Below are 25,539 nucleotides of genomic sequence, written 5' to 3' on the forward strand. Positions count from 1 at the left end.
TCAGCAAAAAACAAAATTAAATGGTTTTTTAATTGTTTTAAAGGACAACAGTAAAAAAAGATACCAGATACCAAGTGACCTAAAATAGTAATTAAATATCAGTGATCAGGAGGACAATAGCTATAGAACTTTAGAGGAAGGAAGGATTTGGGTAACAGCTGGGAAAAAAGTTTTCTGAATGCTTTAAAACTACATTGATTTTAACTTCTAATCCCAGCTATGAAAACTTAGAATCCAATTATGAATGTGCTACTTTTGTTAATTCATGCATTTATCTGTGAAATACAAGCAGATTAATGTGCTATGAAATCTTGTCTAAAGTATTTGGCATAAAATTCCTCTATAATAAGAGCTTTAGAATGGAACAGAAAACTTGAACACATGACAGCTTCAGCACTAAGAATTCCTTCAGAGATCCTCTTGTAACACAATACAGTACTTTGCACAATTTCTTGGGAGTGGGGTGGGAAGGAAGGCAGCACATTCCTAAATAAAGCAACTACTTTCTGGGTAATTTGTAGGAAACTACACCAATAATTACTAACAGCAACAGGCTGTTCTGTTGTCCCATTTCTCTTAGACTTGAGTAGTGCCTGATCTGTACCCCAGGGCACGGGGTTTTCATGGCCAGGTGTTGGTAGCAGGGGGCTACAGGGGCGCTTCTGTGAGAAGCTGCCAGCAGCTTCCTCCATGTCCAGCAGAGGCAATGCCAGCCAGCACCAGGATGGACACGCTGTGGCCAAGGCTGCCCAGCCAGGAGGGCTGGAACACCTCTGTGCTAACAGCCTCTACTGGGCCTGGCTCAGCTGCAGCTCCTTCTGCCCCTGCAGCCTCACAGTGCTGTGCCCTGCCCTGGCAGCTACAGAGGGGTTGGTAACACGCCAGAGCTCTGGCTCTTACTGAGCAGAGCTGGCAGCACCAGCTCTCCAACATTCCCCTCATCAAGGGGCTGGGCAAGATCCTGGGAGGGCACAAAACTAGGCCAACTGACCCAAATTAAAAACAAATATGCCTTACCATACGGCAGAAGTTCCCAAAAATAGGAAGTGTTTGAGAATTTCCATTCTTTAAATAAGAATATTAGCCTTCAGAAGCACTGCTGTGCACCGTACACTAGCCCTGGTGGATATGCCTACAAAGAGTTGTGATGAGAGATTTTTTGAAGAAAACTAAGAAGAATTTCAAATAAACTAAAATACGGGGAGAATAAAGTATCCCTCATCACATCAAGGTTTTGTGATTTTCCCACAATGCCATGCTAGTATTAACAAAACCTTTTTATGTCCAATATAATCTTATTATAAACTGAACTGTCTTTTTTCTTCCACCATCTTGACACTTAAGTGGCACAAGAACCTTGTAATGTTTTTTTAAAGAAAGGCAAAAGAAACCCTGTCTATTGTTCCACAAGGATGAGTTTTGTACTGCTACAACTGTGCAAATAAAAGTCACCCACTGCTGGAAGGCTTCACTGCTCATTAAATGAGCCACTGCCATGCACAAGGACCTTCCTCTTACTGTGTGTCTCCTGAGCATTCACTTCTTGGCATGAAATTAAACAAGTGAACCTAGCCCACACCTTTCTAATAAACCTCTTTTAGTTCATCATGTTACTGCTTTTCTGTGAAGGTGACCAGGATGTTTGACACCACTCAAAACGCAATGAACAATGCAGAATTTACCAAGAGTTATGCTGGTTGGCATGTCAGCCATGGCATCCACTTTTACTGTTTCCATAGTAAAACTTAACATTAGGATTACATCTTCAAAACTGTGTATTTTTACATGGTACTGCAACATCATCTTAGGTGTTAAAGCTACTAAAGAACACATCTAGGATTCTAAAACACATGCCATCCTTAACACCAGATTTCCTACACAATTCTCTCAAGAGTCACACATGAGCAGCTGCATTCACATATTGAAATACTACAGGTTCATACCAGGACAGCTGCTTTGTTAAGATACAAAACACTCACTCTGGGTTGCAACTGTCTGTAGTGCTCACCTCACTTTCACTAAGACCTCTGGTTGGTTTTGCTAAAGAGACAAATATGTAAGAACTTACAGAAACAAATGAGATGCAGGACATCTCAAGGCAGCAGAAGCATTAGAGAGAGATTTATGGCCCTGTTCCTTTCTTCCAGCTGCCATTAGTCCTGCCCCTCTGCAGTGATGGACTGCTACCGTGACCAGCCAGAACTCAGAGCTGGTTTGCTCCATGAAGCCGCTTGCTGGGATAACCACACTCCAGCTAAGCACAAGGAACCATCACCCACCCAGAAGCTGCTAACTTGTTCCTCCAACACAGAGAGCAAGACCTGCACTAACTTCAGCTGGCTACCAGGCTGTTGACTGCCTGCTGTTTCTTTGGAGATGGGTTTCTAAGTCCATTATGGTGATCATAGGCGTGACAGGTACCATAAGTGGTTTTTTTGGCCTTTATGCTAGCCTGGAAGCACTTCTTGCCTAGTCAGCTGGGAAGTTCAATGCAGGGCAGAAAAATATGTATTGCCACCATCAGACTCAAACTAAGATGCTCATCTCAACTCACTACTCTTCCCAACTTGTAACAGTTCTGAGTACCCAGGTTTACCTAAATCACCATGCCTTTGTTTTCCCAACTTCCTCAAACTACTTGGAAAATACATTTAAAATCCATAAACTGTAGGATTAGAATATGGCTTGGAAGCAACCTCTGTAGATTATCTACAAAACAAGTAGAACTTCAAATGGGTATCCTCTCAGGCTGCTCTGGACCTTGTTGAGTCTAAAGTCTGTATGGATGAAGACTACATGGCCCTTATGGGCTCTTGATCTATAAGAGGGGCTGACTGCTACACTAAGACATTCATTCCCTCACAACCTACAGAAACTTCCATTTTTATGTCTTGCAGCCATTGATTCATTCAGAGGGGCAGGGGGCTCCATCACCTCTCTAACCCCTTCCTAAAGCTGGTAAAATGCAGCAATGATGTTCTCCCTCAGGTCCAGTCCTTTGTGCACTCTCAGGTACTCAAGCCCCCACACACCTGCAGAAGCCAGGGCTGGACTGCCCCGTGTGTCTCTCCCACAGGGGGGGTGTGTGCAACCCCAGCAGCCCTGCAGGGGAGTGTCACAGCTGGGAACAGCTCCTCCCTGCCCCTTGCAGCCCAGGCAGTAATCACCCTTCAGGGCTGCAGGGGCACAGTGCTGACTCCTGCCCAGAAGGAGCCCCAGCTCCTCTTCTGCCAGCAACCAACAGCTGAAGAATCACTTTCATTTTATAAACCTGGGCAATTCCATGACTTTTGAGATTCCAGTGAGAAACAGGATAGTCCCTGTTCATCATTCTTATTTCACAAATATCAAAACACCAGACTTGAGACATTTCAACATTTGTTCAGCAGATAAGGAGAAAGGTAAATGCTTCAATAGATATAGACTACAATAATGGGACACTTTAGCCATAGTTCACATGTCAAAGAATAAATACTGAGTTAAGACACTTTCCTGCACACTTTATATATATATATATATACATAAAAATCAAAAAATTCTTAGTATAGTATCAGTAAAGTAATGGAAGACTGTCAGAATTGTGTGCTTGTCTTTTTTTTCTTAAACACTCAAAAATCAATAATTACAGCAAACAGGCTGTCCAGTAGCGCTGCAGAATCAATGTGTGCCCTTTTGGTTTAAGTGTACACACAAATGAGCTCGCATACAGTATTTGCTTTGTTACCAACACAAGTGACCATTGAGCTGAAGTATATTTTTCTGTCAGTCCTCATTTGACCATTAGTCTGCAATATTCAGCTAAGAATGATTAATAAGCATCCCATCTGTTCACATATCAAGTAGCATTTATCCAACAATAAAAATGACAGTATGGGCAACAATAGTTTTAGTATCAAGCTTACAGGCAATCAATTTGAAGAGAAAAAGAATGAAGAATTAGTCCTTAATAACGTAAAAGATCATTTAAGGAGAAATCTGTAGTTGTTAATTATAAGCTTGGCACACCAAGATCGTTATCTGATCACACACAAAATTACCTTAAAAAGTATTTCAGAGTCCATGGCAAAACTGTGGTGAATTTCACAGCAGGCAAGCAACATAAGTAGGCTCAACTGGATTTTTAAAGAGCTTTCAAATGCCAAGACATCTTTCCATAACATAAAGAGAAGCCTGTTTCTGCAGGTTTTGAATTAAGGACTAAGGGGTTTCTTAAAGAAACCATTTACAGCAACAAACATTTAACCTTTATTAAAAAACAACGAGGCTCAAAACAAGATTGGTCTAATTTCCAAACACTATATATAGAGAAACATATAGAGAAAACAACAAATACAGTAAAACTCTATACATACAGAGCCCTTTTGTTGTCAAGGAGAGGGATTGGGAGGGTGGGAAATGAAGGTTAAGGAATAGCACACCATACTTTTCAGGAGACTATTAAAAAGGACATATATATTTGTCCAGAATGCTGGATCAATCTTCAGAAATGAGGAGCTAAATGTGTAGTTTCTATGCATCTTTTGTTCAAATAATTTAGGCAGTTGAGGAAGGATGAAAAGAAAACCAAAACATATATATATATAGTAAATAGCCATTTCGGGTAAGTAACAGGCAGAAAATAAATTCAGTTGTTACCATCTTGAAACATTTATTCTTTAATATTTGCATAACAATTCTACCCAAGGCATTTGCAAAGAAGCTTACACCTGCACACCTAATAAGCCAACAAAAGACATGGACCTTAAAGAGCAGGGTTAAAAGTAAAAACACAAAATCCACACACAACTGCCTAAACCACACAGTCCAAAAACTACAGGACCTGGAACCCTCTTAGATCACCTTACTAATATTTCTGATTTAGAAGTCTCCATGAAGTATATGGTAGCCTACAAGACTACACTGAAAGCTCATGCAAGCCACCAGTCCAGAAACCTTGGGAACTTTTGCAGTGGAAGACATTAAAATGCTTTGTTTCAGAGTACAACTTAGTACATCCTCTGCAATTAGTTTTGGTTCAGCAGACACTTCTCTATTTCTCTTCTCCTATTGCACTTTTCCCCAGCTAGCCTTGAAAACCATCAAGATCTGCAGGCAGTCTGCAATGTGTCTGGTCCCTGCCCTGGCATCCCATGTTATGCATCCCACCATTAAACTAGCCTGGATTACACATCTTTGAATCAAGTAGGGCAAATGGGAAGATGGCTGTGCCAAGAGACCGAGATCAAAGCAGAGGACTATTTGAAATTCAACATTTTTATTAGCTACAATTAGAAGAATCAAGAGCTTCCATTTGTTATATACAAGGAACACTCAAGTCAGTGAAATCACTTTGACAGCATCCTTAAATAAGTTTGGCCCAGATTCATTTCATGTTACAGTTTCAACCACTTCCAAGTTATCTAACACACGGATATTCCCGCAGACACGCACATCAGTTCCTATTCTGCCCTGCAAGTGCATTTGTTGGCACCTCCAGAACTGAGAGGTTCTCAGAGGTCTCACCTGACTGCAATACCATCTCCACACCTGTAAAGTCTCCACACCTGTAAGTAAAACCCAGCTGCAATGAGTAGGCTTGCCCAATTGCACATGCACATGCCCTAGGGCAAGTAATACTTTCCATCCTCGAACAAGCATAACACCCTTTGTGTTTGCATTATCAGATAGGCCAAAGCGTGTAGGATTTGTCGACTGCCTGAAAGCCTTCAGCAAGGTTGTTCTGTACAACAGTTCTGTTCAACACCACCACCATATGTGCAAAACCATTATTGTAGCTAGGGAGTAGAACAAATAATCAAGTGGAATTTGTTTTTGTAGGTTAATAAAGAAGCCCAGATCAAACTTCACTGATGGAACTGCTCCAGGCAGAAAGGCATAAAGAAACAGGAAGGAAAGCTGGATGTAACGACACAGAAATCAAAAGCAAAAGAAATACTGCAAAGGGACAGCTCACCCCCTTTGAAAGAAATTTAAGAATTAAAAGGCAAAAGAATTACAGACATTGCCGGTCACCGCCAGCCCGTGCATCTAGAGCAGTTACGTTATCCCAGAGAAGTATCTTTTCCTTTAAGAGGCATTTTTAAGAACAAGGTCGCGGTAGGGCTGCATTCCCACCACCCCGCCCTATAACGCTCCTTCCCCGAGCACGGAGCGGCCAGCCCGGCCTGCCCGGGTGCCCCCGCTCCCGGGAGGAGGAGGAGCCCCGCGCCGAGCCTCCTGCCCCTCCTGCCACACCAACAAAGAGGTCCCCGCCATTATCCACCCGCACCTCTCCCGGCCCCCGGCCCCGAGCAGGCACGGAAGGTCACCGGGCCGGAGCGCCCCACACCGCCGCCCGCCCCCGGGCAAGGGCACGGCCGACCCCAGCTCCCTTCCCGCCCGCCGAAACGTAAACAAAACCGCCCGGGCCGGCCCGGGCTCCGCGGCGCGGCCGCTCTCCCGCCCGCCCCGGCACGGCACGGCACGGCACTGCACGGCCATCCCGCTGCCCTCCGCCCACCGCCACTCCCGAGGGCTGCCCCCGGCCCCGCTCACCGACCACCGCCTCCGGCCTCGGCCGCTGAGTAATGAGCCGGGCCCGGGCCGCGCACAGGCTCCGCGCTCCGCCCGCCGCGGCTGCGGCTGCGCCGCCCCTGCGCTCGCCCCGCCCCGCCCGGCTCGGCGCTGCCCCGCTCCGCCGTCCGCCCGGGGCCCAGAGCCCGGCCCCGCCGCCTCCAGCCCGCCCGGCTCCCGCCGCCCCCGGTCCCCACCGCCCCCGGCCCGCCTGGCTCCCACCGCGTCCCTGCTGGGATTTGGAACCGCGGCCCTCGCATCCCCTCTGGGCAGCAGCATCGCTCTGCCTCCTCCGCGCCCTTTCCCTGGAGCGATTCCTTTCCTGGATTACGCCGGGTAGCCAGAGCTCTCTTCGTGCTGGGGCTTTCATGAAATATTTGCATGTTTTCAGGCCTTTGCCCGGCGCTCCGTTCCAGTGGCTGGCACGCTCCCTCGCAGCCTGGCATGGGTGCTGCTCGCTGACACTGCTCAGGCCTTGGCAGCTCCCGCTGCACGCTGGCATGGCAGTGCTTTACTCATCACTGGGCTTGAGTGGTGTAACCTCCTCTTGTTCTCTGTCTGGTTCAGTGCAGTCCTTCCTCTACATCTTTAGGGGAATTCTCTTGGCTTTTCCATACCATTGCCTTTGGTTTCTGGCACCTGACATGAGTACTCACTCCTTAGACTTTAAATATTTTCCTTGGTATATCATTGTGGGGAGTTTTTTTATTTGTTTGTTTTTGTTTTTCCTTTTCTTCAGGAAGGTCCCTGCTTAGAGACAAAAGGAGGCCACTCAGCAAGCTGCAGCAAGCCTTTGTATATTTTTACTGCAAAAAACAGGCCCTATGACCCTATGAGCAGTATTTAAAAATACATACCGTCTCTCAGGCACAGGGTACTGTGAAAAGGACATTTCACATTTAATTCACTGTCAAACATGTGGCCTGTGTCACATTTTTGAAGTTGCCAATCAATCAAGATTTTTGTTGATGACAGCTTTTATCCCTCCTTAATAAGCATAGACTTTTACATGCTAAAGGCAGTGCTTTAGAATATTCCTGTTTTGCCCACTTTCTTGGTGCTAAAAGTTTCACCTCCATAATTCTGTCCATACACTACTCATACACCCATTTTGGTGAGACCACTGCATGCTCCCCTTAAAAGTCTCACTTAATTTAAGCAATTTCTTTCCATATGTTAAAGTGGTTCTTTTACAGATTTCCACAGGCAGCTATATGAAGCCTCCTTTACATCTACACATAAAAACCCCAACAAAACAAAAACTATTCCTCAGACTCTGTACCAGTCCTCCTCAGGTGCCTCTGGGCTCTGTGTGGGAGCACACCTCCCACATTACCTCTGATCATTTCCGTGAGACATAACCCAAACAGAATTAACCAGATTTTAGCTCCAAGGCTTTTTCTTATTGTAGTGTGTTAGATCAGACCCAGGCATTTCATTCCCTTCCATGTTTACCTATGCCAACAGCAAAGCTCAGAAGGCACAAAGGGCAATATGAATGCCCAAAGTACACAGCAGGCAAAACTTTATCTGGATAGGTCATATTCATCTTGGCCAGGTAATTAAAGCAGCCTGCAGATTGAGGTCTTGGCACCTTCAGATGTTTATTTGTGTTGGCACATAGACTTCCAGTGTTAACCTCTGGTCTCTGCACAGTAAGAAACAGGTGAGGTGACATCATGTTCAGCCAGGTCAGTTATTTGCACCAAGTTCCATGGCCTTGCAGAACTGATGTTCTCCAAATGATTTTGGGAGAGTCATTGTTCCTGATCATCCCATCTGATGTAAAATTGCACTCAGATTTGCAAGTGAAGGACAACAGTCCCTTTAAAGTATGATGTGGTGTTTTGCTGAGGATCCAAGTTTGTCACATTTCTTTTTTCCTTTCAGGTATAATCAAACTCTTCTTAAGATTTTATAGTTTACAAACTTAATTCTTTTAGAAAGAGACATATTTCTGTGTGACTTTTTAAAACTAGTCCTTACAACTTTATATACAATCAGCATCTATTGCTATCTTGAATGCAAAGCTGATAAGCAACAGAAATAATGATGCAGAAATTACACAAAAAGATCAGATTGGTGTTGTAAAGCATGATAGTAGAGGCTGGAAAATACATAAAGGTAATATGAATGAAAATTCTGAAAGGAAGAATTTCATTCCATAAATTTGCTATTTACCATTATATTGCTTTAATACTAAAGATAATGTAATAGATAAGCTATAAAGTTCCTGTACAGTATGGAAAATTTTCAAGACATCAAAATAGTAACTCTACAAGTAAGAATGAAAAGTTCCTTTGATTCTGTGTATAACCAATTTTAAAAACAAGTCCCTATATAAGAAAATGAAACTTTCAGAATGTCATTGAGCATCACTATAGTATTGTTTTCAAGCATTGCAGAAATATTTTCTTATAAAGATTATGGCTACATTATAAACTCCTCTTTTACATATGTGTTTGTGGAAAAGTGTTTTCTGGATTGTCCTGACTGATACCCAAGAAAATACAAAACTTAATTCCTGATAACCATGAAAGTAAACAGATATTTTGTAACAGGCTGCAACAAAGTCATCATTTTTCTCTGGGCCTCTCAACAGATCAGAATACAGTAGAGAGCAGGAGTATGAATTCATTAGGACAGAACATACAGACAGCCAGACAGAAGATTCATATTTCTTCATAGAGAATCAGTAGCAGAAAGGGGAAAAACATTTGGAGAACAATATAAAGAGAGAAGACTGTGAAGAAAAGTGTGGCTACCTGCAGGGGTTAGGTCTCTCCAGCAAGGACTGGCCCTGCTGAAGCTCCAGAATCACATAAACTCGACAGGAGTTTTGGTGATGGGTTTGACAAGGTGCATAGTAAATAGTGAGAAAAGCTGAAAGGTGGTAAGGGTCTCTTTGGAAAAATATTGGGAATCACCCACCTCAGAACTTGAATCTTCCTTTTCAAAATAAATATGAAATTTTATATATAAGAATCTGATGAGCAGGTTTGTTTTGTAATAAAAACTCCACAATTGAATTGGTGAACAATCTGAGCCTGAAAATCAACCTCTGCCTACATGCAATTGTCAATCACTCTCTTATCTCCTCAGTTTCAGTGTTTATGTAGCAGTAGTCTTGGATTTGGACTGCTGCTTTAAATTAAGTATTATTGAGTGTTTAATAAATATTTGGATTTAAAAAGTGTCAGTAAAATCTGAATTATGTCAAAATACTGCAAACTTTCTCACTCCCCTGCACTGGTATACAAGTAGGTTTATGAACATTAAAGTGTTTGGATTCAGCAATCATGAAATTACATCCAAAATGTAGTTTTGTCTTTTTAAAATATTTTCATTAACTTGTCAATTCTATACTTAGGGTAGTAAACAACATTTTAGCATATTGATGTTTATAAACTGCAAAGCAAAAAATTCAGACTCAAATCTTTGGAGACAAGGAAATAGATCTGAATGTCTGACACAAATTTTGATGTACAAAAATCAGAACGTCAAAAACGAGATTCTGTAACATAAAATAACGTGTCAAAACATAGAAGGAGTATTCATTTTTGTTCACAAAGCATGCATAGTAAAGAACAGTAATTTATATTTGCACCAGAATGGATTAGCATGAAACACATAGTAACTCAGCTGAGTGGGACTGTAGTGAACATCCTCTCAGTCAAACAAAGGTGTTTGAAAGAGCTGCTTAATCAAGAGGAGATCAATAGGAATTGTGGGTACTCAGGGGACACAGTTTGGGCTTGAGAAGCCACAGCCAGATCAACATCCATATCCTCTGTGCAAACAGATTGATAAATATTGTTTGCTGAGCAAGACAGATATATGTTGAAAGGCAATACTAACTATGAACATTTTTAGAAAATTCTGGAAGCAATACAAATATAAATAAATAAAGCAATTTTAGTAATAATATATTTCTGAAACATATTTTTCATCATTGGTTGTGGCAAAGAAGAAAGAAGAAATTTCCATTTCACTTCTTCACAGAATTATAATATTATAGAATCATTATAATAGTAATAGTACAGAATTATTATAATAATAATATTACAGCCTGGAAAGGTGTACAAAAAAATCACACATACTAATTGCTGATGAATACAGCTGATATTAAAATGTTTCCTTTTAATATTGAAAATAATCTAATGAAAGAAATGTTGTAACAGCTAGATTTTAAAAATTAATTCTGTCTTGCAAAGCACTATGAAATCAGCTCCAAGTAATAACTAGAGTGACCTGTATTCCCTCTTTAAAGGGAACTAGAAATAGGCAGTAGTTGCAAAATACAGTTATACACTCGGATTCTGACTATTAGGAAATAATAATGAACTGGAGCAAATGTTTTTCTTTATTAGTAACCAACCTGAATGGAGCACTTGCTGGCTTGAGCAAATGTAGGAGGAGGCAAGCAGCCACCATGGGGCACCCTGCGACAGGTTACAGGGAATGACAAGGTGGGGCCACGCTCACAGCTGATACTGAAGCTCAGGCATTCCTGCACATCTAGTCAGAAATTTTTTTCTCTCAAGTACCATTAATGCCATTAACCCCTTCTTTATTGTTCCTGAAAAATTCTTCCTCAGCTGCCATAATTCTATGTACAGACAATTTGTATTAATTGTTGCACTGAGTAAATAGGCAGCAAAGTATCTGCAATCCTTAGACATATTCTGCCAACTGGAAACTGTTTGTGGAGGCATGTGTAGGTAAACTGTTAGAAAACAGTGTTTATGGGGTCACATACCTCATATTTCTACACACTGACATTAACACAGCATGGGGTGCTCTTTATTTATACTACTTTCAATAGAAATTATTCATAGGCAAATTCAATAAAAGTTCTTGGGATTTGGCATTACTTTTCTAAATTACATACTGGCATCCCTTCCTGCACCCTTATCAATGAAGACTTAGTATTTGGCTTTCTAAGAATAATTCCAGAGCAAAGGGCACTTTCAGGATTCAGAACAAGGCCATAGGAAATTTTGTATCAGCTTTTTCTTCCTTGTTATTACAAGTGATCATAACTGGAAAATCTGTACCATCCTCTCTTCATGGTTTCTGCTACATGACACCATCCAAAGTTGACCAAATTTTAGTGACTTTACACAGAATAATACCACTGATGATGACTGTGGCACTGAACACAGGGGATACTGAAGGTAAACTTTCACTAAAGATCTCTCCAACCAGCATTCAGTGTTCTTCATCCCTGACCTTGCCCTTCTGGTTAAAAAAAAATAAATTTCCCAGGAGTGCACCAATTCTTGTCAAAGTTTCTAACTTTTAACTCCTAAATGCAAACACCCATTTTAGGTTAGATAACATGTCATACATTATCTCTGAAACGAGCTGGAAAAAATTAAATTGGCCAACACCAATTATCTTATATCCTGTCTAAATACTCATTGAATCTAGCACTGCATATAATGATTCCAATACAAAACCTGAAAAGTTCAGAAAGTAGTTTTGTAAGACAAGAGACAGTGAGCTAAATGGTAGGTAGAGGAGGAACATAGACAACTTAATCTCTTTTGACTTGGTAAATATTATGATTTTACCAAAGCATTTTGAAGATACTTGATAGTGTGTCTTAAGTCTGTACTGCATAAAAACTTACTTAGCACTCAGTGAGCCACATTAGGCAGAATAAGGAGGATTACTTCAATAGTAAATGATCCCCTGTGGGTGAAACTGTACCTCTTTATGCTAGTTTGGTGCCTGCACACATCTCTGCCTTATGCAATAGCACTCTGTGACGAGTTATGCACACTCCTTCTAGGATTTTGAAATGAAGGTATATTTTGATCACTTCAGCTATTGTAAAGAAAAAACTACCTTCACTCTATAAAGTGTTAATATGGTATACACATGAATATGTTAATGTACACAGGCTTCATTGTACTGACAAAGCATAAAATATAGAAAATCTCTGTTGCAAAAGAGAGAAAAAAATTTTTTCCCCTTACCACCAGTGTCCAAGTCCTTGCTGGGTAAAATGGCTATTTTTCATGAGACTATGCATTGATTATATAGATGGAACTCCTTCCCATATCCCAGAAAACTTTAGAACATCAGTCTTTCTTTCCTCAGATTAATGGTTTGAACTTACTTTTGTAGTTTAGAAAGTGGTTTCATTACAGTCTGAGAGCATTTGGCATTAAACAGTAATCACTTCACAGCCTCTCTTCTTGTATCCTAGAGGGAGGCATTGGAGGATGTATCATAGGAATACTGGCCTCCCATTGAATTACTTCTGGGATCAGCAGAGCTGTAATCAGGTGTCACAAACAGGAGCTATTTGTTCAATAATGTTTTCTTACCTCACATCTCAAAAGCAGTGTAAGAAGCAAAAGCAAATTAAACATACTGAACTATAAGTGGTATTTTAATTGGGTCTCATCCATTCATAGAACTTTCTAAAGATTTAGAAACTCCCAGAGGTTTGAGCCAGACTTTGCCAGTTAAGGACAATTTTCTTAAGGAAAACTGGTTGCTGTCATGAGTGGCAATAAGAGTTATGCTGCCTTCCTGCACTCTTCAAACACAAACTTAGAAACAAACTCCAATACACCTCCACTCCCAGTTTAGTGGCATTTTTAAAATTATGTTAGGAATTATTTCTTAAAGGGAAACAGGCTGTTCAGATACTGGCCTCTTGCCTTTTTTAAACTGAGCTTAGGGTTACACAAATTAGATGTAATTCCCCCAAAGATACTGCTGTGTAGCACCCCTGACAGCAAAGACCAGAAGGAGAGCAGAAACTCACCTCCCTGTATTACTTTGCTAAGCTAAATATAGATGACTGGACCATCTGCTTAGAAACCGTGATGGAAATTAAACTTTAGTTGCACATCTAGTAGACACAGGGATGAAGCACTGAAGTGGTTAGGCCCTGTTGTATGACATAAGAAGATCCAAAACAAAAAGGGGGATTCCCTGGTTTTTCTGAAAGCTCAAGCTCTGACAGCTGAAGCAGTCCATGATCCGTTCCACGGGACCCCAAAGTAAAACTAGTTAAAACTTAACAGAAGCAATTCTGTTTAAGAGAAACCACAGCCCCAAGCTGTGGTTGTAGTTTTGACAGCTTGCTTGTACCACCATCAACTGAGAAGTAAATAGTAATCTTCACCTTTATGTAAACTTTAAGAGCTTCCCACACTTCAGCTTCTGCGGGATAAAAAGGCATTAATGTCAGAGAATAATTGGATTCTGGCCATTGCCAGTTCTCAGAAAGCAGGGAGGAACATAAGGGAGATCCTAAGCCTCCATCCAGCAGTTCCTTCACTGGGATAAATAGCCTTTCATCTTGTTAACCTTCTTTCATAGTGATCTAGTTACATAAACTTTGCTGCAATTGCATACATGTCACCTGTACACCTATCAATAGATGAACAGAAGGAATTCACCTGAAGCTCTCATACTGTATATTTTGAGTTTATGAGTCTGAAATACTGCTTTGGTTCAAATCAGTATGTTGCAAGTGATTTTTTAAAATCACTTTTAAAATCACTGCTTTCAATGACTATTTAGAATAAAGAAGGAACCATGGGTGAGAATTTGATCTCACAAATCTGGAACTGCTGCTTACACCAACAGAGCTACCACAGGTTTGCAATTGCATGTTTTCATGAGAAGAATCATCAATTCTTTTCTTAAAGCAATAGAACATAAAGTCTTTAGGAACTTTGTTTAGTTAATCAAATCAGTATGTCCACCTGATTTAACAGGAGCATGTTCACACAAAACATTATTTCTAGCAAAATGATTCAACAAGGCACACACCCTGTTAACTCTGCAAACAGCATTATACACACACCTACTTAAATCAAATCTGGTAGGTACAAATGCACCTCTAAAAATAACTTCTGTCTCCTCCCCACTCATTACCTGGAGAAGGAGCAGTCACAAACTTCTGTGTTGCTTTTGTCCTGTAGTGTGACTGTATCAGACAATAAGCAAAATGCTTCCTGAGCTGCATCAATGCTCAGATTTTATTTTTTTCATTAACAGTCTTTTTGCTGATCTGTTGGTATCTGGATCCCCAAACTCAAAACATGAAGAGCAGTATCAGTCTAATGATCACAGAAGAAGGCAACAAATAGTTTCTTTTGGTAAGGTTTATCAATAAGTGTTCATTTTCCAACTCCAGCATGTTCTGTTTGGGACATCTCAGATGTGAGACTTTTCATTCTATTTTTATTCCTGCCTGCAGTCCTGTCAGACTTCCTGTCAGATCAGATTTATGACTTCTAGACCAAGCCAGAATTTATAAAAAATAGTTTTATTTTGCTGCTTATCCAAAGAAGGATATGAAAGGATGGGTGATGTACCCAGTGGGAGAATTCAGCAAAATATATGTTTTCTGTGATATTTTGGATAAGGCAATATTGCACTTCCAAGTGTCAAAAGAGAGGATTTACAGCCATTGAGATGATGAAAGCCTGAATAAATTTTCTTTAAAGACAAATAAAGAAGACCATAGCTTCCTCAAAAGCACACATCAACACTCATACACTGGAAGGGTTGACTAAACTCAATGTGAAATCCAGAGTGTGGGCTAGGAAAAACAGTGGCAGTATTCACAGTGACTGAGAAAGAAAAAAGGAAATATGAGGCTGGTTTGTTCTTTTTTTTCCATGTTGAACTTAAATGACTAGTTGCATGCAGTTAGGCAATGAAAGAAATCCAAGATTTTAATTTTGACATGAACAGGGAAATCTACACTACAATAATCTGTGAGATATTGCCATGATGAAAATGCATTTGCATATTCCATTGTTCAGGGACAAAATATAGGGAGAACAATTAAACAAATGAAGATTTGTGGACTTATAAAAAAATAAGAAAAAATAGAATTAAAGAGAAACAGAGCTGGGAAAAATGGAGGAATAACTCATGTGAAGAGCCTACTGAATAAGTCCAATAGAACTCTCTTCTGTTTTACTAAGGTTTTGTTTTTCCCTTCACTTCTTACAGCCGGCTCACAGCTGCCCTGCAGCATCCCAAGAGCTCCCTCTTCCCTGCTCTGAGCATAGCTGCACCCTGCTGTAATTAACAAAAAATTTTCAGACTAGACAATATTAAAAATTTATCAAATTTCCTTCCTTCAGTTTTTGGTTGATTTATTTTCTTGCCAGATAGACCCATCAAAATCTTATCTGCATTGTTTATTGAGTCTGGAGGATTTTGCTGCTCATAAAAGACACACTCACCCCTCAGACCATCAGTCTCTGCTTTGGCTGTGCTGTTGCTCCCTGGATTGGCCGGGGGCAGAAAGTGACATCAGCCTACGGGGTTTAGACCTAATGCTCCCGTGTGCGTCAGGTAATCCAATTGAGCCCTTGTAAGTTGACAGACCCAGAGGTTTATACTGAGCCACTTCCTAAAAGCTGATTCTCGTTACCTGGCAAGTGAACTACCAGGGGGAAAAAAAAAAAAAGAAAAAAAAGAAAAAAAAAGAAATAAATAAAAAAAAAGGAAGGAGTGTAAACAGCCTCAGCAGACATGACATTGCCCTCAACTTCAAACCTGGAGCTGCTAGGTTTGGCTTGCAAGTAAGAGAAGGAACCTCACTGTTTACTTGCTTAGCCACTTGCCAGACCACACAGTGCTTAGTTACAGATACAAACAAAGCAAGAGAAAGAAGGGAAGAAAGGGGGAAAGAAACAGAGAAGACAGAAGGTAAGAAAGAGAAAGAGAAAAATCCAAGAAACAGAAGTCCAATCAAGACCTGAATATGTTTGATGCTATATTTACAACTATTATGGTCTAAAAACAACCATTATTAGGCAAAAACATAGAAGATTAGAGACCATTCTGGATGCGGCATCTGTCCAACTTGTACAGGTAGGTTCTTACGTATTTCTTTTAATCTCATTATCAATTAAATAAGTATTAAATCACTCATTTTCTTGGCTTTGTACAGCAGTATCTAATATTTACCGTGTTGTTTGAGTTTTTTACATTAAATTTCTTTTCATTTCTCTTTAATTATTAGCTAATTCTGCTTAGTAGGCTACTTGTTTCTACGAGAAATTATAATATAGAGCTGACTGGATTGTCATCCAGAATTTCAATGCTCAGTCCCTCTTGCCTTCTTTGGGAGTTAGAAACATTCACCTACCATAGAATTGCACTGTTAAAAAATCAGGGTACCTCAGCATAGTCTTGTTTCCCATTGAAGGCAAAGAAGTGGAAGGCACTAAAGTGGTCCTGCTCTTATGGCAGGGATAAGTGTGTGTTTGCATAACACAGCTGACATGATTCTGGAAAATATGTTTAAGTACATTATTTTTTCATGGATTTGTACTACGTACTATTATTTTGGAAAGAGCACTGAACTCCAAACAGCAGAAAGATTACCAGTGATTACAACCTGTGACTAAAGACTCTTAACTAAGAAACTGCTTTCCTAATTTCTCCTCCACTGCTCTTCAATGTTTTTTAGCAAGTCCCTACGTAACAGTTTGCAGTTTCTAAAATAAAAGCAACCTCATTTTCTGGATGTTTTTTCATAGGCATCATAATCATTACTGATCTAGAAATTTATAGATGTAGATTCCAGAGAAATACAAATACTGATAATTTACCATTTACATGTAAAGTGTATTATTAATGATGGGAAAACACATTATCCTCAATGATGTGGTAAAATAAGAGACTAAGTCTTTCTTAATAAAAGAACCAGTCAATGTCAGAATCAAGATCAGAAGCTTTGAATATCTCTCTTCTGCAAGCAAAGGTGTAACTGTGGCACTGTCAGAACTCAAGAACTCACTTTAACAATAAGCAAACCACAGCAGCATTGACTACAATAGGATTAGATGTGAGAAGCTATGGAGAGACTTTGGGAAGACTGGACAATATAATCTAAAATCTTAGCTCTTCATCCTTCATTTAGGACATTTTTCTTTAGTACCTGAAGAAGCTGGTGTACAGCCTGCTCAGGTTCTTTTACCTGTGTTGTGGTGTTACCTATTAACCTCAGCATCAGCATATGCCTTGACCCTTCATTCCCTGTCCCTATGTCTGGCACAAGGCTGCCTCATTTCAGAGAATTTATAAGGCCTTTAAAAGGACACAAATCAATTGATTTAAAGAGAAACATTACCATGGTGCTTGAGTTCTACTGCCCTACTATTTCTGGCACTGCAGCAGTGGAGAGCTTTGAAGCTTCAATCTTTGAAGTGCTAGAACAATGTAAATAATGTATTAGATGTACTAGATTTAATTCTGGGCCACCAGTCCAGTCTACTCTTATGTAGAATGAGCTTTTATGAAAGATGCATGTAAAAAAGCAAAGAAAAGTAGCACTGGATACTTTAGAGGCACTAGTTATCTATCATAGACAGATATTCTATGAGATCCTTGGCATTTGGCATCAGCTGGGGCAGAGGAGAAGGGGCATATAAACTTAGCAAGAATGAACATAGTACAACTTTCTTTTGATTGCAGTTATCCAGTGATATCTTTGTAAGGCACTTCTATTGAAAAAATATCTACTTGCAAACTGACTGCAGACAGTGTAATATTTTCCTCTGAAATTCATTAGTAGGTTCCTTTTAAAGAGATTGGAAATATGAATTTGACCCTAGAAGTCTGATTTTGTAGGATGCTGGGTTTTTCTAAATTTTCTTTTCGTATCAATAATATTTTGTATCTTTAAGGAACAATGTCCATAGGTCTTGTAATAAAGTCAAACTTTTAGCGCCCTTACCACCCAGCTCATGAAATCCCCATAGAGAGGCACATAACTTCACTATTCAGGAGCTAGATTTCAACTCTCCCCTTCAAAGATTAGACTGTTCAGAGACTGCTCCACCTCATGTGAAGTTTATGATTTCCTAGAAAAGAAATTAATCTCTCTGTAGCAGTGAAATTTTATCCCCCTTCAGTGCTGAATAACTTGCAATAGTCTGGTTAATTGTCCTATTTATTTAAGTACATGATTCTAGAAAGGAAATAAAATAGTTTACAATAGAGGCTGAAAAAATACCATATAATAAAGGCTTCACTTCAGCTATAATTTCTGGAATCTTTACAAAGAAAGTTCATGCTTTAGCAACAAGGCAACTCCCTTATTGACTTGTCATTGTTTGCAGATTTGGCTCTGCCTTACGTATTTGAACAGAAGTTTTAAACAGCATTTTAAGTGTTTATTCCAATTATAAACCCACGCATTTCCAGCCCTTATTTCAGAGAGTTAAATTTCATATTTAATGAGATTCATCTCTCTGGTGTGAGGAATATTGTGACTTCTCTCCAAAATTATAAAAAGTTTACAGTGAGTTAGAGTTTAAAATTTGTATATGGAATATATGTGAATAAATGAGGTTATGATGTAAATTAATTCTAAAGTATAATTTTCAAAATATGTCCTCTTTTCAGTATTTTCAAACTTTGCACACAGTTAAATTTTGTTGTAATAGCATGGACAAGCAGTAGGTTGTTGTTAAGTAAGGAATAAGAAAATATTCAGCTTTTTTATCCAGTTACTATGCTTCTGTATCCAGATAAAAAACATAATATCACAAATGATAGCATGTATCCAGAACTCTTTAAATGTATATAAAAGGGTATATATATATTGGATTTAGCCCAATATGTATTATATACAGAAGAGGCTCAGAGTTTAATGTAGACATTTAAGAAATTCTAAAGCACACAAGGCAGGCACCTTCTATCCCCAAAGTCTTTCCCTTTTCATTTCTCTAAAATATGTATGCATTTATGATTGAGATACTACATTTATTATTTATTACTACTTAAGAGACTACATTTATTTCCAATACAGTTTTTTCTGTATTTCCCCTAGAATTATCTGTAACAATTTGGTGATAGCAACAACCAATTGAATTACCTTAATTCAGTTTGAACTATATTTAAATATATTTTAAGAATTTACTTGTTTTTTCAATTTTACATGCTCTAGATGAATATTGCCTGTAAAGCAAATATATTTAGTTGTCATTACTTAGTAAAATATTTCTAGATTATATTTTTATAACTTTGATTTTCCTTATGGAAGAACACTGTTCTTCAAGAACAGAGCACAACCTGAAGTATTAAATCAGAACAATCATCAACATAATAGATGTAATCAGACACTATTCAAAGCTCATGGCTACAGGCTGATGTGATCATCTTCTTTCCTCTTGCATGTTACAGTTTTGTGCGTTGTTATGAATCAGATGAAAACCAAAAAAGATTTAGAGTTGTCACTTGCAGTTTGGTCACAGCTTTCATTGATTCTTCAGGATCTTCTAAATACCTAGTCCTAAATATTTTGGAGACCAACATCTCTCAAAATCTCAATACAGTATTCAAATTTTCAGGATTTCAGGTGCAGTTTTTTTTAGTGTTTCGGGTTTTTTAAGAAGAAAAACATGAAGCCCTGAGCAACAAAGAATTGTGATCCTAATTTTAAAAACTCTTCATTTAAGAATATTTCAGTCTAGACACTTCAGTGCAGCAAAATTATTTCACTGATCCCAAACTCTCTGTGGAGACTCAGAATAAGATTAATTTCTGTTTTGGAATAATCTGTTGCCTCCATAAAAAGCAAGTAATATCTTCCCATTTTAATTCAGAAATTATTATCTATATCAAACATTTAATCTGTGTGCACGCTAGGATAACTTTAAATTTCAAAATTGTCTCTGCATTCAATTTTATAACTATATGATTTTTAAGGGCACAAAGGAAATCAGTTATGTATTTTCCTGGAGATACTTCCTACTGAATGCAGGTTCATGCCAAATGCTATTCCTGCCACCATGACTCACAGGAGTCAGAGGCAGAGAGATTGATACATAATTCCTTTTCTGTTGGTGACCACAGAAGAGACTCAGGACAGGTTGTTCATAAATTCTGTAAATTTACTTTGAAATTAACAGAAGTTATTTCAAAACTATAGCTCAATCCCATTTTTGTCCTATTTTTAGTTCTCCTAATTTTGTATTCCAAATTTGATTTATTATGCAGCCAGTCTTGAGATAGGCTGCAAGAACTTTTCTTAGTATATTAGGAATACTTGATATTAAACAATGATTTTCCTCCCTTAGTGAGATACTATTTGTGTTTTGATTTACATCTATTCCTCCAGTCCCTTTTGATGAAGTTTCTGAACTTTTGTGTCATAAAGATGTAAAGATACAAATTTATCCCTGCTCTTAAATATAAGGCACTTCAAAGCAATGTGTTACAGTCAGTTATTAATCTTTGATGGGGAGAATCACCCAGAAAAAAACAAGAGGTAGGAAAGCCAGACTGATTTTATCTTGGTGGAGGTCCTTACCTGGGTATGGTCAGAAATTACATTACTTGACGTGTAATTAACCCACCTTCCAGCACTCTGGTCAAGTAAAAGAATGTTGACTTGCTGACTAAAAAAGCATTTTTCTTGTAACTTTTCATTTTAAAAGATCTTTCAGAATTGGCAAGCCTGTCTCATTCATCTGCCTCTACGGAACCCTTTTCAGTACTTGTTAGCCCTCCAACATCCTAGTAAAGTGTCACTTCAAATTTCCATATTTCCTGGTCTTGAAAGCAGATTGCTTGGAGTCTTGCTGACCAGCACCTGAGGTCCTCTGGATAATTCCCTTCTTTCAGAAAGCTTTCTTTTCCCCCACTGCATCTTGCTGCCACTAATACAAGAAGTTCTGCCTTTTGCTATCCTGAGGATTGAGCAGGACCTTGGGTTTGGTCATTTTTAAGGTGCTTTTAGACTATCAGGTAGCACCTGAGACTTAACAGGGACTGGTAACATAGCTAAGAAATTGGAGTACAACAGATGACAGGGATAGAAGGCTAAGGAAAATACCATGTCTAGACAAAGATGCCTAAAGACCATCTCTTTGTAGACTTGTGTCTAGTTTTATCAGTATAGCCTTCCATGCCAACTAGAAGAAGCAATTCCATGTCTCTAAAATTGCTCGTGAAAATGACTGATGGATCCTCAGGCACTGCAGGTAAATTAAGCACAATCTGTATTAGCCAGCTCCAGGCATGTCCAAGTGTAGTGGGTCACACCAGTTTCCACGGACTGTTATGAGTAGGCAACCTTTCCTGGATACAGTGGTGCAAATGGAAGAAGTTGCACTCCAAGTTCCTCTCACTTTTCTCTCAGTACACACCTACACTCCTTTAGTGTCTCATGGCCAATGCCAGCAACTTCTCAGGTCTTTCAGAGCACCTGGTTAAGTGGCCTCTCTCTGCCTCACCCTAGTCAAAATCAATTAGTCATCTCATTATAAAAGAGGAGCTGTGATGGGCATATATGTCCAAACCATAAATAGGCCTTCCTAGACAGAATTGTTTACAAAACTTACATTTGTTTACACCTTCCAGCAAATTAAGAGTTGGTTCAGTTTACAGAAAAGTATTTTGCAATGTACATACACAGAGCAATGAAGCAGAACTGGAAGTTCAGTCACACAAAAGACAAGACCTCTGCATAAAGAGCTTCCAGGCAGTAAAAATTTGAAAGGCCTTTCTGATTTGACAGAGGCCCTTCCAGTTCACAGAATGCTTGATTCCTACCAAGGTTAATCCTTTGTTGTTGTTGTAATTGCTGTTGTTGTGTTTATACACAAACTATTTTGCCAGAGTTCTCATTTCCAGTTGTTCTTCAGGATGTCCAGACGGGACAAATCTGTTCTTGCTTCATGCCTTTGCAAGAAGACCAGAAACAAACTTGACTCCATATTTTCGAAAACTAAATGTGATTTCTCCTTCCTCATCATCTTCTTCACTGGTGTGTCCTATGATCTCCTTTCATCTTTTCTCACCATCATCCAGATAATGGATTGACTTTCATGCCATAAAACTTACTGTACAGCTAAACCTACTCCCCAGTAAATTCCCTCTGATAAGTGGGAATGAAAAGGGCTCTCATGTAGTTAGAAATCCAGCTGACCCATTCCTCTTGAGGATATTTAATGCACTTGACTGTGTTTGATAAGGGAAGGTCAGTTTTCCTACAAAAATAATAGTTTTTAGCTCTTTTGCTTTCTTTACACAGTAAACAAAATAGCAAAAGTAAAGACAAAGATTAACCAAAGCCAAGTTGCTCCTTTATATTTTACTAAAGAAGACTGCCAAATCCAATAAGGTGACCTTGACATATGAAATTAGTAATTCACAATTGTTGCTAAGTCTAAAAAAATTTCAGATGTAAAGCTGTAGATCATTTACTTTCATGATTAATTCAATTTCTTTCATTGATTCCAGTTTTCAATGACAAAAACTTGCACATATGATAAAACAAAATGCACCAAAATGTACCAATGAATTCTTTAAAAAAAAAAAAGTGATAAATAGGCAGATGTTGCTGGCAAAATAATGGGTTAGCCTCATCCCAATGAAACTTTTTATATCTATGCAAGAAGAGTTGGAAAAATCTGTTGACTTTAGAGAGGCCACATAATAAATAAATGTGTTGCAAAGATTAGAACAGAGAGGATATTTTAGGCTAATTTGGATGGTACTATCTTCTTCCATAGACATCAGGAAAATCAGCCTTTGACCTCAAAATACAAATTGGCACTGGAAGCTCTTTGCTACTTTTTCCAGTCACAAAAACATTAACCTCGATATCCTGGCCAAACTCCAAAATGGGTGATTACATTCTGCTGCTCTAATTTTCCCCTGCAGGCTCAACCAGATCCAGCATAATTTCCTGATATGTAGTGTTACTGAAAAAAAAAACCCCTTTTTGCAAAGTTGCTGTCAATTTTTCCTTCTCGTCTCCTCATTTGTATGCCTTGTCTTATGAGTTGTAGGTTGTTTGAAGGTCAGAATTGTTTGGTTCTGGATCACAGATTTTACTAAACTGAGGGACTATGAACATGGCCGGTGCTGCAATGATAACAATATCTTCCCATCCCTTTTACTCTCTTATAATACACATAGTGTAGCCTGGCTATAGTTTTTTCCCCAACCACTCACGCAGTCAGACTTTTGTTAAATATCACATCATCTTGAGAATCAGAAGTCAAAACCGCAGCCTAAAGATACAGGGCATTCTGAGTGTGTTTAAAAACCAGTTGCCAATTTGATTGTAAAATAGCACATTGCCTACCTCCACCTTGTTTTAAAGCAATAATTTGTTAAAGAGATTATGATTTCCATGGCCATACAATATAATATTTTTTCAAGAAGCTTGGATATAATTGATAGCAGAATTCATTTAACTCATATTTAGTATTGATCTGAGACATTACTTTTACTCTTAGGAAAAAACATTCTCTACAAAAGCATTTCTGATGTAACTGCTGATTTCACTTTGGTTCTACAAAGCTGCATACCTGCACTTTGGGTAGTTTCTTACTGAGTAACTTAAGCTAGTTAGAAATATCAGCACTGAGATAAATTGGTACAAGCACTTCTATCTAAAACAGAGGATGCAGTGCTTCTTCCCCCAGCACAGTCTCAAATAAAACAGCACTAAATGCAATCTGGTGGATTACCTGTATAGAGAAGCCACACAGATTCTGCTCTGGGGACGTGAATTTATTGCTTAGTCCCAGTACCACAGGGTTAAGTGAAATGCTATCACAGTAATTTATTATTAAGAGAAACGGTGATGGCTTAGATTAAGAAGATTTGTCTGTCTCTTCTAATTAAGGTTAGGTTTGTAAGAAGCTTTACTGCCCTTTGAAGCTACAGAGACTAAAATTAGGACTCTGGTTCCGTTTAAAATGTCACTGGGTTGGTCTATAATCCTGTGGTGGTTGCTACAAGGGATCATTCCTTCTGTGTTGTGATTCCTTGTTTGCAGGATAGTGAGCCGGGACAAGACCCCACGAAGCAAAGTCTGAGCAGTTTGTTAATAAGCAACCAGCTGGTCCTACAGGACACTGTGATGCTCTTCCAGTTACCCCTTGAGGAGTCCATACTGAACGGGAATTTGGCAAAGCAACCAGCTGTAAGACACAAAGAGTTCTATTGCTGGCACAGAGCAAATGGTGGCAGCAAATGGGCTGTGTACAGAGAGTGAAAAAGTTTGGGGGGGCAAGAGCCATCCTCAGGCTGTGAGTGAACTCATTTTACAGTGGTGTTTACAATCCTATATGTGACAGCAGCATCCCAGGCTATAGTGTCCTCACTGCTGATCTACAATGTCAAAACTCAAATCAGTAAATGGATCACTTCTAACTTTTCTTATTATTCCCCTACGTACACAGCATCAAATGAACCTGTGGGGCTGTTACAGGAGAGAAATAGCAAAAGCTGTTCAAAAATTTTTAGGGAATTTGAAGATTGGATTCAGTTTTCCTTAGTGATGCGTAGACCTAGAGCAGCTCTGACTGTAGTAAATTACAGAAACAGAAACCTCATTAGATGGAAAGATCAGCTGCATTTATGAAGAACAAAGCCCTCTTTGAGAATATTTAGCATGACAGAATATTTGAAGGAAAAGTAGCCATGGTGCTTCAAGTCAAAACTCAGTTTCTGATTGGCTGGGATAATAAAATCCTCCTCCAGTAGGTCGGACATGAAATTATGATTCACTACAGAGTGCCTTTCTCTAAATTATCTGAAGCTGTGTTTCAACTGAGACAAAACAGCATAAGAGTGTGGATGCACATTCTTCTGCTAGGTCTTATGTACCTGTCAGATAGGACAGTGTGCTGGGAGCCACTAAATTGCTATTCAGTAGCTTAAAAAGAGAATAATCTTTTAATTTGGTTTAGTGAAACAAAGCGAGTTTATATGTATATTGGAAGGGATGAACTGCAAGCACTGAGTCTCAGATATGTGAGCAAGAAAAATCTCTAATCAATTAATTCAGTAAGAATCTGCCAGCTTTTACTGATCAATCTGTTGAGCAATTAATGAAATTTAATTGCTCTGTTGCAATGTTGATAAACTTTTTATGTTACAGGGCATATCTTTTGCATTGTATTCTTTTTTTCTTAGATAAACTCTGTAATGTTTTTATAGACAGGAAAATCCAATTAAGCAGCA

The 25,539-nt window shown here is 39.1% G+C and overlaps 1 protein-coding gene across 6 annotated transcripts in view; it reads right to left on the reverse strand.

The window, feature by feature from the left end:
- MAPK8 (mitogen-activated protein kinase 8) overlaps positions 1-25,539 on the reverse strand; it is a 116,058-nt gene that overhangs the window by 26,493 nt on the left and 64,026 nt on the right. Inside the window, exon 1 of one of the 6 annotated variants that reach the window (XM_054277222.1) lies at positions 6,535-6,612. The exons of 1 other annotated variant lie outside the window; for it this stretch is intronic. The gene's annotated coding sequence lies outside the window, so the exon portion shown is untranslated. Of the gene's footprint in view, positions 1-5,502; positions 5,544-6,534; positions 6,613-25,539 lie in introns of those variants that run through there. 4 more of the 6 variants (XM_054277221.1, XM_054277220.1, XM_054277223.1 and 1 more) reach the window with 4 other exon arrangements.

This window comes from Melozone crissalis, unplaced genomic scaffold (genome assembly GCF_028551555.1).
Source record: "Melozone crissalis strain CALT ecotype California unplaced genomic scaffold, PUWL_Pcris_2 ptg000019l_1, whole genome shotgun sequence".
NCBI lineage: Eukaryota > Metazoa > Chordata > Aves > Passeriformes > Passerellidae > Melozone > Melozone crissalis.